Source organism: Melitaea cinxia, chromosome 29 (genome assembly GCF_905220565.1).
Source record: "Melitaea cinxia chromosome 29, ilMelCinx1.1, whole genome shotgun sequence".
Lineage (NCBI taxonomy): Eukaryota > Metazoa > Arthropoda > Insecta > Lepidoptera > Nymphalidae > Melitaea > Melitaea cinxia.
The window spans coordinates 4,922,666-4,937,885 of record NC_059422.1 but is presented as its reverse complement, the minus strand read 5'-3'; the positions used below and the strand labels follow the sequence as shown (position 1 = coordinate 4,937,885).

The following is a 15,220-nucleotide window of genomic DNA, read 5'->3' as shown; positions in this document are numbered from 1 at the left end:
CGCTCCACCCAGTCAAAAGTTCTGAAGTAACATACATAAAAAAAAATACAGTCGAATTGAGAACCTCCTCCTTTTTTGGAAGTCGGTTAAAAATGAATGTTGCTAAGCGCATAACTCGACCAATTCTTCTAATTTATTTTTTGTATGTTCAGGACCACGAAAGGTATTAAAATAAAAATAATTAATAATAATTAATATTAAAAAGATTTTTATTTTTTTTTACTATTAACTTTTGGCAGAACGAAGTCTGTCCGGACAACTAGTAATTCTAAAAAAACAATCAACAACTTCAAAACCTATCATCCGACAGAAACAAAACAATTCCAAATCCTGTCAAACCAAAGTTGATTAAAGAAAGTTTTATTCGACAAGGCACTTTTATATTTATTAGATTTATATAGATTTATATAGATTGTATAGATATATATGGATTATATAGAAGAGTCGACAATAATCTCTGCACTTACTCTTTAAACAAAAAACTGTATTTTGTTATAAAATTGATAATATCTTGCTTGAAATACTACGTCACTAAATCAACACATATTTATATTATCTTCATAAATAAATAATACATTTAAGTAATGAAATTTTTATTACAAAATTTCACGTGCTACCATCCCCTCTTAGGCAGAACGCCCCTGTCGGTCGCCATGGCAACGGAGCGTACATAAGGGTGGGGTATTCACCAATTATATAAAAGAATTTATTTTGTAGAATACATATTGAACTTGTCTCGGTTTTTGTTGAAATAGAAATCCTTGTGTATTTTTAAATGCGTGACAAAAATAATGCGAGTTTTAGGTGAGGTTCTAACCGACTTTATGAATAGAGGCAATTCAATTTGACTTTTTTATAAAGTATATAACGTTATAGTTCCATTATTTTATTTATTGTTTTATAGATTATTAAATAACATATAAGCATTAAATACTTAACATTAACTGAGTGAGCATGAGCACAGCAGAAAATAGCCTGCTCAAAATCTGGAGCAGCCCTACTGGGGAAGTACCTCGACCTTACAGATGAGCACAGCTGAGGTGAGGGCTGGTGAGGCAGGCGGCCAGAGCTCCTGGCTCTGAGGATTGTTGGTAGGATCGGCAAGGCGTTTGCGATGTTTGTGGTGTTGCAGACTTCCTAAGCTATGCTTACCATCAGATGAGCCGCCGTACGCTTGTTTGCCGACCAAGTTGTAGTTAATATTAGAGTTAATATAATATAGATGAAATGCATGATTAGTTTTAAAAAATATTTAATTTATTTTAATTTATTTTACAATAATTTTAATTTTAATTTCTTTATTTGAAATTTTTGCATATCTTAATTTGAGTCTTGTTGTTTCCCTATTCTTAATTATTAATGTACGAAATGTTTAATTTTTTTTTTAATTTTATTAATTTTAATTTTATTAATGTATATGATAATAATATGTTCTTTATTTTTAATTTTGATTATTTTGGTTATGATGATGATGGGGTGTCACATTTTTTTGTATGTAGGTATATCTAAAGTTCAAATATTTTAATTATTTATGATTTTTTGTGCTTTTAATCATTGTATTCCAAAATGTTATGTACACTTGTAAGTGACATGCATATCAGATACTTTGTTATTATATATTGTTTAATTTTAAATTTTATATATGTATGTTGTAAGTGTGCTTTTAAAATAAATAAATAAATAGATTAAATTGTTTAAAGAGTATACATTACAAACAAATAAATCTCATCTGTTTAGATTATAAGCTTCAATACTAGACTTAATTTAAATTTAATATAGAAAACTTGTAAATTATTATTACATAATAATCAAAGAATGTAGGTGCCTGTTATTTTTACTCATTAAAACCTTAAATAATAAATAATATCTACCAAACCGTGTCACTATTACTTGACCTATTTTTACGATCTGACCACTCGTGACCTGGCCTGCCACCCTCGTCAATTTCATCGTCGGACAGTCGGTATACATAATACAAATATATTCCCTTGTAACTGTATGGAAAACTAAAACCAAAGCTTCAATTATTTACCGAACGTTAGCACATTGTAGACATATCTATATCGACTAATATTATAAAACTGAAATGTTTGTTTGTTTGTTTAAACGCACTTCTTAAGAACTACTGCTGATGTTTGATAGCCCAATTACCGAGGAAGGGTATATGCTATATTTTAGAATGTGTTTTCTTCAAATAACGCGGTGCACAGTGACTCAAGTTGTAATGGAACTTTAGTAAGTACACTGGTTATCTAATCCTTTGTTCTTTGGCCTAGTGGATGGGCGATTTTTTACTCAAATTTACGCCACGAAAACACGGGGCACAATTAGTAATTTCGAATCAGAATTTCCTGATTATAGCGCGTTCGAACAAACAAACTTTTCATTTTTATTATATTAGTATAGATAAACCATAGCACAGCTTAATCCATATAATTTTAACTTCTCAAAATTACGTCATGCAAAGAAGCTTAAACGATATTTAAAAATAAATTAAACAGTGCATACAAAATAAAGTTTATTATGAATAAACATTTGCAACCACCATAACCACAGCCCAAGGTAACCTGCACGCTACGCTATAAATTAATATCCAAACCTAATTGGATAAAAAAAAAATAACAAAATGAAGCGATCGCAAGACAAATTGCAACAATGACCTATTCTTATTGACTTTGATATTAATGTACTTTTCCTCAGTTTCGAACACCATTGATGAAGTACCGCAGGATTTAAATCCCCATTAAAGGTAAAGGAGAAGCTGGCACTCGGCATTCATATCTGAAAGACTTGATCGGCCAAAAAGCTCTTTTGAGATAGAAACATGACATCTCATCATATGGATACCCAGTTTGTATTTCTAGTTCCCGAAATTTCCGGAAAAAAAATCCCTAAAGTATCGAAACAACCGGGACTGCAATTTGATTTCCCGTTCTTTTTAACTGACCAAAGAACCGGGAAATGTCGGTTTTTTCGGTACCGGGATTTCTCGATTCTGAACCCTAATAATATGTATCTATATAATAAAAATAACTTTATCTATATAATAAAAATAACGTCCTTATTATTAGAATAATTTTATAAATAAAATTATAATAAGCTACAAAAACGTAAGGTAGGACGTAACACGACGTTAAAATGTAACGACGTAAACGACGTAAAACGTAGGTAGAAATTTCTATTCATACTCGGATTAACATGAATAGAGAGATAGCAATCTCTTTAAGTAAGCACAAACGGAGTCTGGAAAATCTTTTACAACATCTCATAAAGAAATGAGTTTCATGTTGAGACAATTTTGTTAATAAATATATTTTATCCTATCGTTAAAAAAGCATATCTAACACCAATAAATTAATCTTTAATTTTTGTTGTTCAAATCTTCAAAAAATGTGGAACGCTTCACGATTTTGCGTGTCATCCTTGCGCAGGGGCCATGCTAATCTTCTCTGTATCGTTCCAATTTTAGTATATGTACTGCCGAAGCGAGTACGACTATTGGACACTTACATTTGTATATATACTTACAAGCGTTGAAAATGTTAATAGCGCGATGCAGAATTTAAAATTTATAATGTTATATTGATGGTTGTTTTTATATAAATATATTGTTTTAACTTTTGTCAATACTTTTTCGTTTAAATTTTATAAATATTTAATGATAAAATTTTAAAATTAATATTATTTTATTCTTAAATACATATTATGAATCAAAAATCTTGTTTACCTAGTGTCAGTTTTGATTTAACTTTAGATTGTAATTATAAACTAATAAATATTTTAGACAATCTTTAATTGATTTGTTTCATGGCTGGAATTTCATTTATTTAGTCATTACCTATGTTTTTCAACCTTTTTTATTTCATTTATTTTTATTTCTCGTAACTAAATAAAGACAAAAAAAAATTAGTGTTCCAAAAACTTTACTTAAAATAATAACAATAAAATTTACTCTTCGCTATATTTCAATGAACCACCCGTTATAAATTTTCACTTCGAAATTTAAAATAACGAAAAAAAATTGAAACAAAACAAACCACAAAATTATATTTTTAAACCACGAAAAAAAGACAATAATATAATAAAACTATAATCGAATAGCAATGACAGATGGCATAATTAACTTGTGGCCGCGACAATAGCAACAGGAAACAAAGATGGCGGTACAAATTTGAAACAATGCCCTGAAACAAAAGGCACTCAAGCTCTCGGGCACTCGAGCCCGACTAGAGCATTCGAATGCCCGAGCTAGAGCACTCGAGGGCACTTGAGCAATTTGACGGTTTCATCGATGGAGCGAATGTTTTTTAAATAGATTTTCTCTAAATGGGAAATGTTTTTAATGTGTTTTTAGATACCTACTTATAAATATATTTAGTAGCTTTTTAAGCTTTAAATATATTTAAAGCTTTTTATTCGTGCTGGATACTAAGAATTTTTTAATTGTATTAAATTAAGAAACAAAACATAAAATGGCGTAATTGATTTTTTATTAAAAAAATAAAAATTAAATATATATATATATATATATATCGCATTATTATCTTATTATATATTACTGTGTGGCTACGGCAGTAAAGAATATAGCTCTCTTCCCGTGTGTGTCGTAAGAGGCGACTAAGGGATAACACAGTTCCACTACCGCCTTGGAACTTAAAAAGCCGACCGATGGCGGAATAACTATCCAACTGCTGGCTTTCAAATACACAGGCCGATGACGGGCAACAGTCTTCGGTGCGACAAAACTCACTCTGCGGTCACCAATACGCCTGCCCAGCGAGGTGACTACGTGACTATGGGCAAAACACATGAGTCCATTTCTGGCGCAAACTTCTGGAGGTCTATGTCCAGCAGTGGACTACGATAGGCTGAAGTGAAGTGAAGTCATCGTATTATTTATTAGAACATGTATATAAATTTTATTTTCAGTTTAAAATTAATAGGTACTTATATTAGCGTTATTACATAAACATTAAGTAATAGAACCTTTATTTTTTAACAACAAAACAACAATTTCACTTACATCCAAACATTAGAAATAACAAATACACATGTGACACGTCAAAAAAATCGGGAAGTCGAAAAAAAAATAACCGGAAAGATCCGACGATGTCCGAACCGCTCATAATTATACAAACATACATTTAAAAAAAAAAACTTACAGAATTATAGTCCCAAATTATACATACGGGCGGACGCGATGTATAATTTCGGATTTTTCGACGCTCGCGTGTCATTTAGGAAACGAAAATCGGCAAAAAATACTCGAGAAACAATTAGGCGGTGGCCTTTTGAGTTTTTATGTGTGTACATTATAATAATATAGCCTAGTTCAAGGAAAATCGAGTTTAAAGGGTCCTAAATGTCCTTTGATGCGTTTGATGATTTAAAACAACTAAACAATGCATACATGCATATTTTAAAATACAAATATCTGTTCCTAAGGTGGGCAATGCAATATTACAGGTAATGGAAGACTGTCGACAAATAACATTGTAACATTAATACGATATTTATTATCATATGAAAATGAAAATGTACCAAAATAGATTTAAAAAGCAAAAAAAATTAAAATTGGTTTCAAATTCAGAATTGTAGACGAAAAATTTGACCATAAATAATTTAAATTATAAGTTTGAACATTATTAAGGTTATGTTGTCAAAGGCTATATACTTCTATATATTATATATTCTAGGCTTATACTATATACTTCTATGATAATAAACAAAAGAGTATATATGCGTGTGTGTGTAAAATACACTGAAGTGTCTGTAATGTTTTTTTTTTATTATTGATTTAATATATTTATATGAATAATTTAAAAATGTATATTAGCATTCAGCACTTCTTCTTTATAAATTGCAAGTTTTCGAAATTTCACATTCCTCTGTCCAAATTGAAGGCTCAATATGAACGCGTAAAGCGTATTATTATAATAGTAACTTTATGAACTACTAAAGTTATAACAAATTATTTTTATAAATGTAAAAATGTGTTTATGTAAAGTAATTCCACAACTATTTTTTTATACAGCTAGATCCCTAAACAAGCGTACGGTTCATCTGATGGTAAGCGATTACCGTAGCCTATAGACGCCTGCAACATGAGAAGCATCGTAAGCGCGTCGCCGCCTTAAAACCCTCTTCTCCCAGGAGCTCTGGTCACCTTACTCAGCACAGGAACTCAACACTGCTTGAGAGCAGTATTATTTAGCTATGATCTTCTGTAAGGTCTAGGTACTTCTCCAGTCGGGCTGCTCCAGATTCTCAGCAGGATATTTCTTGCTGTGCCCTACCTCAGATAACCTACTATATCTCTCTCTAATATATAAAATTCTCGTGTCATGGTGTTAAACATTGAACTCCTCCGAAACGGCTCGACCGATTTTAATAAAATTTTGTGGGCATATCGGGTAGGTCTGAGAATAGGCCAACATCTATTTTTCATACCCCTGAGTTATAAGGGGGGGGGGGGTTAAGGGTGTTAATAACATATATGGCAAAACAACGTTTGCGGGGTCAGCTAGTAATATTATATAAATGGGTTTTTATAAAGACAAAATAATAAAAAAATTTTGGTTTTACTTGCATTTATATTCAGATATACCTAGTTACATGTAAAATTATAAGGGACGCGTTGATACGTGGTCATTCTATCTCGATTTTGAATTAATTTCACGACTTCAATCAGATCTCCTGAAACGTATTATTATGTCTTATTGAGAAAGGAATAACTGCAAACTCCTACTAAGTAGAAACTCTAGTACTTCTATTGAATATGAAACATTATTATTTATTGTTAACAAACTTACAAAAAAAATTATTGTATGTGTTATCAATAAAAGCTATTTGTATAATAGAAAGTAAATATAAAGTAAGTAAATGAATATGATATAAAGTTAAACGAAACAAGCGAACCAATATGTCTGTAAACATATATATTTATAGCTGCAAAACTGTGCCCATTCAAAATTGTTGTTTTGCTTGATTTTTTTTTATGACTTTGTTTTTGTATTGTAGATATTATTGCTATTTTCATTTAACTTAATTTCATTTTCATTTCATTTCATCGTCATAAAACTCACAATTGCATAATTTATTCTGCCCTAAACAGTTCTTTGAATGAAATTAAGGCCTATCACAAAGATCCGTATCCCACGAGAGGCAGTGATACGTGCTAAGCCTATTATAATGAATAATTTAAAATAGTTTGGATGCGGTAAAATTGTAACTGCAACGAGTTTGTTAATTGTGTCATCTATCTAATATATAAAATTCTCGTGTCGCGGTGTTTGTAGTTAAACTTCTCCGAAACGGCTTGACCGATTCTCATGAAATTTTGTGTGCATAATGGATAAGTCTGAGAATCGAACAACATCTATTTTTCATACCTCTAAGTTATAAGGGGGGGGGGGGGGCATAAGGGGGTTAATATCATATACGGCAAAACAAAGTTTGCGGGGTCAGCTAGTTTTAGTATAGTAATTTATTAAGATGAATCTGCCAATATTTTTTTTTGCGTAGTATATTCCTGATATTTCAAATTTAACTGATATATTTTCAATTTTTATAATCAGTCGATTTTTTTTAATTTTTATATACAGGTACAAAAAAGTTTAGATTAAATATGTTATCTAACGCAATAATATTTTGTTATCAAATTCGTAAAAATGGTCGATCACCGCCATTTTGATGACAGCAGTAACTTGCTGTCAGATGCTCTACTCTTGACAAATGTTTATAATGCTTTTTATGATCTGAGAATTGTTTATTGTAATTAAAACGTTTACTTCCTTATTCTTATTATGTTACTCTTTATCAATCTTTTTTCTTTCATTTATTATAAATAAATATTTCCTTGTAAGCAATTAATAAAGAAGTATAAATTAATCTACCATATCCAAATACTACAGGCTCAGTGTTTCATGATCATCAAAATCACATTGATAAAGCACCCTAACAAAATATTTTGACCCGACAAATTAACCCCCGCGGCGTCTCGGAGGGTGTCCTTAATAATTAATTATGCTATTATTTTGCAATTGCAACAATTTTATTAGGAGAAGGATTTATTTTTAACTGACTTAAAAAGGAGGAGGTTCTCAATTCGACTGTTATTTTTATGTAAATTACCTAATTACTTTTACTGAGTGTACCGATTTTGATAATTCTTTCTTTAATCGAAAGCTAGTAGTGCTTGTCATGTAGTCGTATTTAAATTTAACCGAGAGTAGTTTTTGTGATATCCCTAATAAAGCGTATTAATTAACCATTTTTTCGACGACCTACACTGTATTACTTATCGACGTAGAATGAAGTCGGTTTTTTTTTCGATTCCAATAACACTATGTGACATTATTTATTATATAGTTATAGTTATATAGAGCATTTCCTGTGGCTTAGCTTGAATTGATTGTTTTAATAAAACGTATCCTACGCTACTTCTAATACCCTCAAGAATGTTTCATGATAATCGATTTAGTAGTTTTCGCGTGAAAGTGTAAACGTAACGAACAAACTTACATTCACATTTATAATGTTATATAAGTATAAGAGACTATTTTAACTATACAAAAATTGACAAATATATACATATAAAATTGTAATAGACATCAAACAGAACATTTGTATAGCGACTCTATTTACTATCAAAACATTTACACTATAATAATTGTTAACACACACAACATACACTTACTACTGTCAAAGAATTACACTCTTTTACCCATCTTTATCGTAACACAATAGTGTATTTAGTATTCGGATTGCGAAAGTCACGTGGCAGATTAATTCCGAATGATGGGATGAGAAAATATTTGAAGTGTGAACCGACGGGCAGTTTATATAGGGATGTATTTACTATTAGACAAGATTTTGACTGCTTATAGAGTCCGAATAATATCGTACAAAGCCCTTTAATACTCAAAGCCTCGTCTTTTCTGGGCCTATTCCATAAAGCTAAGCTAAATTATCCATAGATAATTATGTTTGCTTGCAAACAATTTTATCAACCAGTAATACAACGTAGGTAAAGCAATACCCGTTATCATAAAGGTCAAATAAATACTCGTTATCAAAGATTACTCAAAAAATACCATCAGATCTTAATTAAATAGTCAGTCTAACTTTAGTTTATTGGTGGATGTTAGTGTACTAGTCGTATACGAGCCTGATTGCGCTGCTGGTAAGTGGATACTGTAGAGTATCGCCTGCAACACTGAAACATTGCAAGCGCGTTGCCGACCCTACCGCCGACCATGTCCAGGAACGCTAGCTACCTTACTCACCACAGGGACGCTAGTTTTTGAAGTAAAACTTCTTAATGAACTCTTGACTTGGGGAGTAAGCTGGTGAATGTGTGACGAGAGCGTTATGAAAAGTGTGATTGGGCGAGGCGAACGGAAGTTGAGAGGGAGATAGAAGTTAGTGAAAATAGAAAGAGAGAGACAGCTGAGTTTCGTACCTATATTACTGTAGAGGCAAATAAAGAAGTGTTACTTCAGTCACTTTTTAATCATAAATTCGCACTTTCGCTATCTATTAATTTATTAATTTATTTATTACTTCTTGCATACATATAATCGAGCACTTTTACGTAGTAGTAAAAAAGGAAAAACAACAGTACAGAAATAAAATTAAACAAAAAGTAGTTACAATGACAGCATGCAAAGGCGGTCTTATTGCTTTAAGCGATCTCTTCCAGACAACCTCAGGTAAAAGGAGATTATTAGTAACAAAGGTTCTATACTGAGACAACTTTAATTTTACATCATAATTTGACTCTTTGTAATACATATTTTTTTTTTACACTACTACTTTAAAGTCGTATTATCTAACTAACTGTACTCTTCTGTAAGGTTGACTAACGCGTCGTAATCCCAGTCAGATACTACATTTTGAGCCAGATATTTCTGTGACTTACATCAATTTACTAATAATATAGATATATAGACTCCATTTTTCAACGCATGTTATACTAAGCGCATTGTTTAATTAGAATCAATTGAAGATCAATGAGTATACGATTAAAGGGCACACTTCGTTACATCTGAGCGGTTCCAAATAATCCCTTTTTATGACACGTGGCCTCAGTGCGAACCACAATACGAATTAAGACTATTGTCTGTGTTTCAGTGTAGAGGTTTTAATGCAAATAAAAAAGACTTAGTTTTTTTTAATTAAAACAGGTTTTAATTAAAACATAAAAAAAAACTTTGTAAAAGTTCGAAATTCCTTTTGAAACTTACTTGAATTAATTAATTGTTTGTATACAATTTTCTTACCGCAAAATTTAAGAATTATCTATATAAGTTGTGTTAAAAAATAGTGCTCTAACTTTTTTTTTTTGGTAGATCAACAGAAAATTTTAATTTTACTCTCATATCCGAAAATTTTAGTTCGGTTTCCGTAATGAATTATGATTAATATAATATCATTATTTTATACCTTTTTTTAGTACTGAATAAGGTAGGCTTTAAAAGGATTAAACGTGTAGGCACCAGAAGCATCGCAAGCACGTTGCTGACTTTACCCCTACAAACTTTTTACTTGAATTCTTTTGAAACACTTTTAAACCTAAAGATGTCAAGTGAGTTATTTATTAGCATTAATTAGAATCAATGGCTTTCATTAATGTTCAGATAGCACGAAATATCGCTAATGTAGCTTAGAATAGAGAAGACACGAAGATTGATCGCTGCTTTTAAGGTAACCTCAATAAAATTTGTGTCAATATTATTTCAGAATGTTTGATAGTAATGTAGCCACAGAATAAGAAAAATTATATGTGTCCGACACACGGCTGGAGTTTACTATAAGGACGTGATAGGTATATTGCTATACCAATTTTTAAAAACATCTCTATATCGCAAGAGACGAGCGTAGTTAAACGTCGCATAGGGCAGATCTAGCAGACTATTTAACACGATTTCACTCTCCATATATTTTAATATCCTACAAAACCCTAAAACACAGATAAGTCATAGCTTAGAGTTCATGGAAAATAAAGAGGTTCATAGTCATACTCTAAACACAGACAAGTCATACAGTACCAAACAGCAACAAATCACATAATAATCTCTATTTAATAATATCAAAGAAAAACATTAGAACTGACGTAGGTATACTAAAAATGACCACAATGAGGTGACAATGAACTAAGAGTCTGAGAATCGAGCCTCGCAAAAAGCTATGCGGCACGTTTGGATAGAACGAGACGGAGATGTGTGCTAGAGAGAGAAGGAGGGAACCTGCGCGGCCGGCGAGTTGCGCATTGCTGGGGTGGGCGAGTGGCATAGACTATGTAACACCATTTTACTTATTTTACTTGGAGTTTGATGCCTACGTGGGATTTGTCTCTTGGAGTTATTGACTCGCTATAGGAAACACTCATGAGCATGGGTTGGCTGGAAGAAATCTATTTCAGAGATAAGTCCACCTTTGCCATAAACCTTATTATTATGTTATGTTTCTATATGTATTATTACGTACAATAAATTATATAATTAAATAGACCCACCATTTTGTCAAAAAGTTAATAAAACTTTCATAAAACTATCGAAATCTATAGCCGTTGTCGTGGTGGACATTTATTGAATATCATTTTTCATTCATAACTACCAAACTTTAGTTAAACTTTATTTAATACAATAAAAATTTGAATCATTGTCATCTAAATTTATTATTTTATTTTGATTTGTAAAACTAAGTCATTGTTGAAAACCCTATAAAAAAAGAGGCAAGGAGAGAGGTCTATCTCCAGTCTAGTCGATTCCTATAAAAATAATACTTATTTGTTACTTGTATCAAAGTTTATGTTATTTCTCTTTCTGTTTCAAATGGGAAAAAATAAAAAACAATTTATTTCCTAATTTAATGGATATCAAAACGGTAAACTTTACCCCCCTTGTAGTATTGAAAAAAAGTTCAAATTGATAGGTAAATTATTTTGTATTTTAACGGTTTCCGATGTGCTACATCTGAATATAGTTATAATCTTTGAGATCAAAGTCGTTCGCCGCCGCAATTCCCTTTCGCCATAACTAGCAAAAACACTACCTAGATCAACTACCTAGCAACGTAGCCCTAAATTCATAAGCGGGCATTTACTTACTTATATCTACAATTTTATCTCATTTTATTATTTTATTGCTCATTTTTTTTATAAAACGAGTTTCTTATTTATCTGTTCACCCAGAAAATCCAATGTCAAATCTATCTAGAGTTTTTTCTTTCCAAAAAGTCAAATAAAAGAAATAACTATTTTTCACTGTTCATTACGTGTATGTACCCTATGACACGTGTTTAAATTTTTTATTATAGCATCTATTGCAATTACTTTTATAATTTATCAAAATTTCCCTTTGTTTTCAATTAATAGGAATGATTGCGCGAAGCATCGACCTTACAGAAGATCACAGCTAAATAATACTGTTTTAAAGCAGTATTGTGTTCCTGTTGGTGAGTACGGTGACTAGAGCTCCTGGGGGAATTGGAGATAGGGTCGGCAACGCGCTTGCGATATTTCTGGTGTTGCAGTCGTCTTTAAACTACGGTAATCTCTTACCATCAGGTGAACGTACGGTTGTTTGGTGACCTGGTTATATATATTTGAAATTATTTAAAAAGCATTTCTCAGGAAATCTAGACTGACTAGCTTTATGTTTCAAAAGTTTTAAAATATCTATCCATAAGTACAAATACCCACTCTTGAAAAGAACTGACCCAGTGGCCGTCGGCATATATTCAACCCTCGTCATTAAGCTAGAAATGTCAACTATATCTACTATTTCCATAGATAACCAACGTGGTCATCCCATATTAACAGGAATCAAATTAATAATCATTGCCTAAGAAATGTTGCGTCAAAAATAAATCTAGAAATAATTTGAGCCTAAAGAAAAAAGAAAGTGAAAGGAAGAAAGGCGTTGATATATAAGAAAATATAGAAGTTGGGTTAGTTACGCAAATTTGTCTTCCAAGCTTCGAATGTACACTTGTACAAGACACATCTAGACGCATCTTTGTGAACTCTGTTATTGAGATGGGACACAGCAGGAAATCTTTCTCAAAATTTGGATCAGCTCGATGGGGGAAGTACCTCAACCTTACTATGATGATGATCACAGCTAAATAATATTAACCTCAAGTAGTGTATTGTTCTGCTGTTGAGCAGGGTAACCGTAACTTGATGAAATTGTACGGATGGTCGGGGATATGGCAACGCCGCTGATACTACAGGCGTCTATAAGCGACGGTGTCCAGTTATCATGTGCACTTATATATAACAGTTGTATGCCACCTTTTAAAAAAATATATATGACAATTGTAACCCGATTTTTCGTCCCGGAAGATATAACGGTCCTCACATTAAAAGGTCACAAAACTTACGTCTAAGCAATTTATCGACGAACGTAATTAAAATGGCAGCTGTCACCATACCCTTTATATTGAGCGGTAATTAGTCGCCGTAAAAAAATCTTTCTTATAAATTTATTGAACAATAACAACACACTTGTTATACGTTCGAAACATTTCAATTTTTTGTTGATTATACAATTATAATTTAATTTTTCATTGCATATTACCGAACGATACAAGTAAATATTTATATCATTCTGGTTTAGTGGTGCTTTCACCGTGTATACGCTCACACGCCGGCGATTGCAAGTTCGATTCCCGTTCGGCATGGTTAAATAACATTAGTATTTGTACAAATATTTCTGTCTCATCTCTACTAGATATCTGTCCTTGTGGGTCTTCCAATCGTGCCACGGAGAGCACGTTAAGGCGTCGGTCCCGGTTGTTATCACATACACCTGATAGCGATCGTTATTCGTACCATAATATGTCCACAAACCCGCAGTGGAGCAGCGATGTGGATTAAGCCCCAATCCTTCTTCTACATCGAAATAGAGCCTTTATCTAGCAATGTTACGTTACAGGCTGAATCAAAAATCGAACTGCAGCAAATATACTAAGTACATATATTACAAAGAATATACTATTAACAAAATTTATATATTAATACGTGAAGCAGAAACTTTGCATGCGTTTTTACGAAAATTGCGCTGACGGAGGAATATGAAATTTGGAACAATTATAGTTTATATAGAGGAGTGCAGAATGCTAATATATTTTTTTTAATTATACATAAAATATATATTTAACACTGTCATGTATTTGACTCACACACGCGCATATTATACTCATTTGTTGATTGTCAAAGTCTGTTGTCAAATTGATTTTTTTTTTTAAAAGGTTCTTTATTTTTTATTTTCTTTGGTTTTATTTAATTTAAATTTTTAATTATGGTCGGATTTCGATCTCTGGGCGAACACTTATATAAATAGAAACCACTGATGATCAAAGAAGAATAAAAGTGAACCCTAACTAAACAAGAATTTATTTACCTGTGTTGTATTCAGTGCATAGTATTTCAAAGAAGGTCGCAATGTAGCCTGTATTTTATGAAACAATTACATATGGTAATTTAATTATGAAACTTCTTTATTAGTACCTACATAATTATGTTGTTTTTCTGTAAATGTTGGATTAGGTTCTTGTTACTTTTATTTTACGTACCTATCGACTGTTTATATTCCAAATATTTTTTTTAAGGAATTGCGATAAATAACAAATAAAACTTTAAGGTAATTAATACCCTATATATATATATATATATATATATATATATATATATATATATATATATATATATATATATATATATATATAGTATATATATACCCTATATATATACCCTATATATATATATATATATATATATATACCCTATATACCGAGCTATGAGAGGCTTTAAGATCTAAACGCTCTAAACGCAAGCACTAAAATCATGACAAACCTAAGTACGGCCTAAATGAAAATTGAAACATTAAATAGATAATATATTAAACCTTTATAATGATATTAAATAATATGCAATACAATTTATTATGTAAATATATAACTGACTGGATAAGGATATAGGCTAAGGCTATAGGACTAAAATACCTCATATAATAAATATGTAATTTCAAATCGACAACATAAATATAGTTGTCTACATACAGTAAAAAAGTATAACATAAAATTAAAAGTTTGAAGACTTTGTAAAACTTGTTAAACTAGCAATTAGACTGTGACAGTAATTGTGACAAGATCGTCAGAAATGGTATAATTATAACACTTTAACGGAATTTTTGTTTTCAATGTTAGCCTA

At 31.3% G+C, this 15,220-nt stretch overlaps 1 non-coding gene across 1 annotated transcript; it reads right to left on the bottom strand.

Annotated features, from left to right (window-relative positions):
• Window positions 1–3,386: 3,386 nt before the first annotated feature.
• On the bottom strand, window positions 3,387–3,493 carry LOC123668018. The gene has a single exon (XR_006745510.1). It is a non-coding gene; the product is annotated as a U6 spliceosomal RNA (small nuclear RNA).
• Between the last annotated feature and the right edge of the window lie 11,727 nt (window positions 3,494–15,220).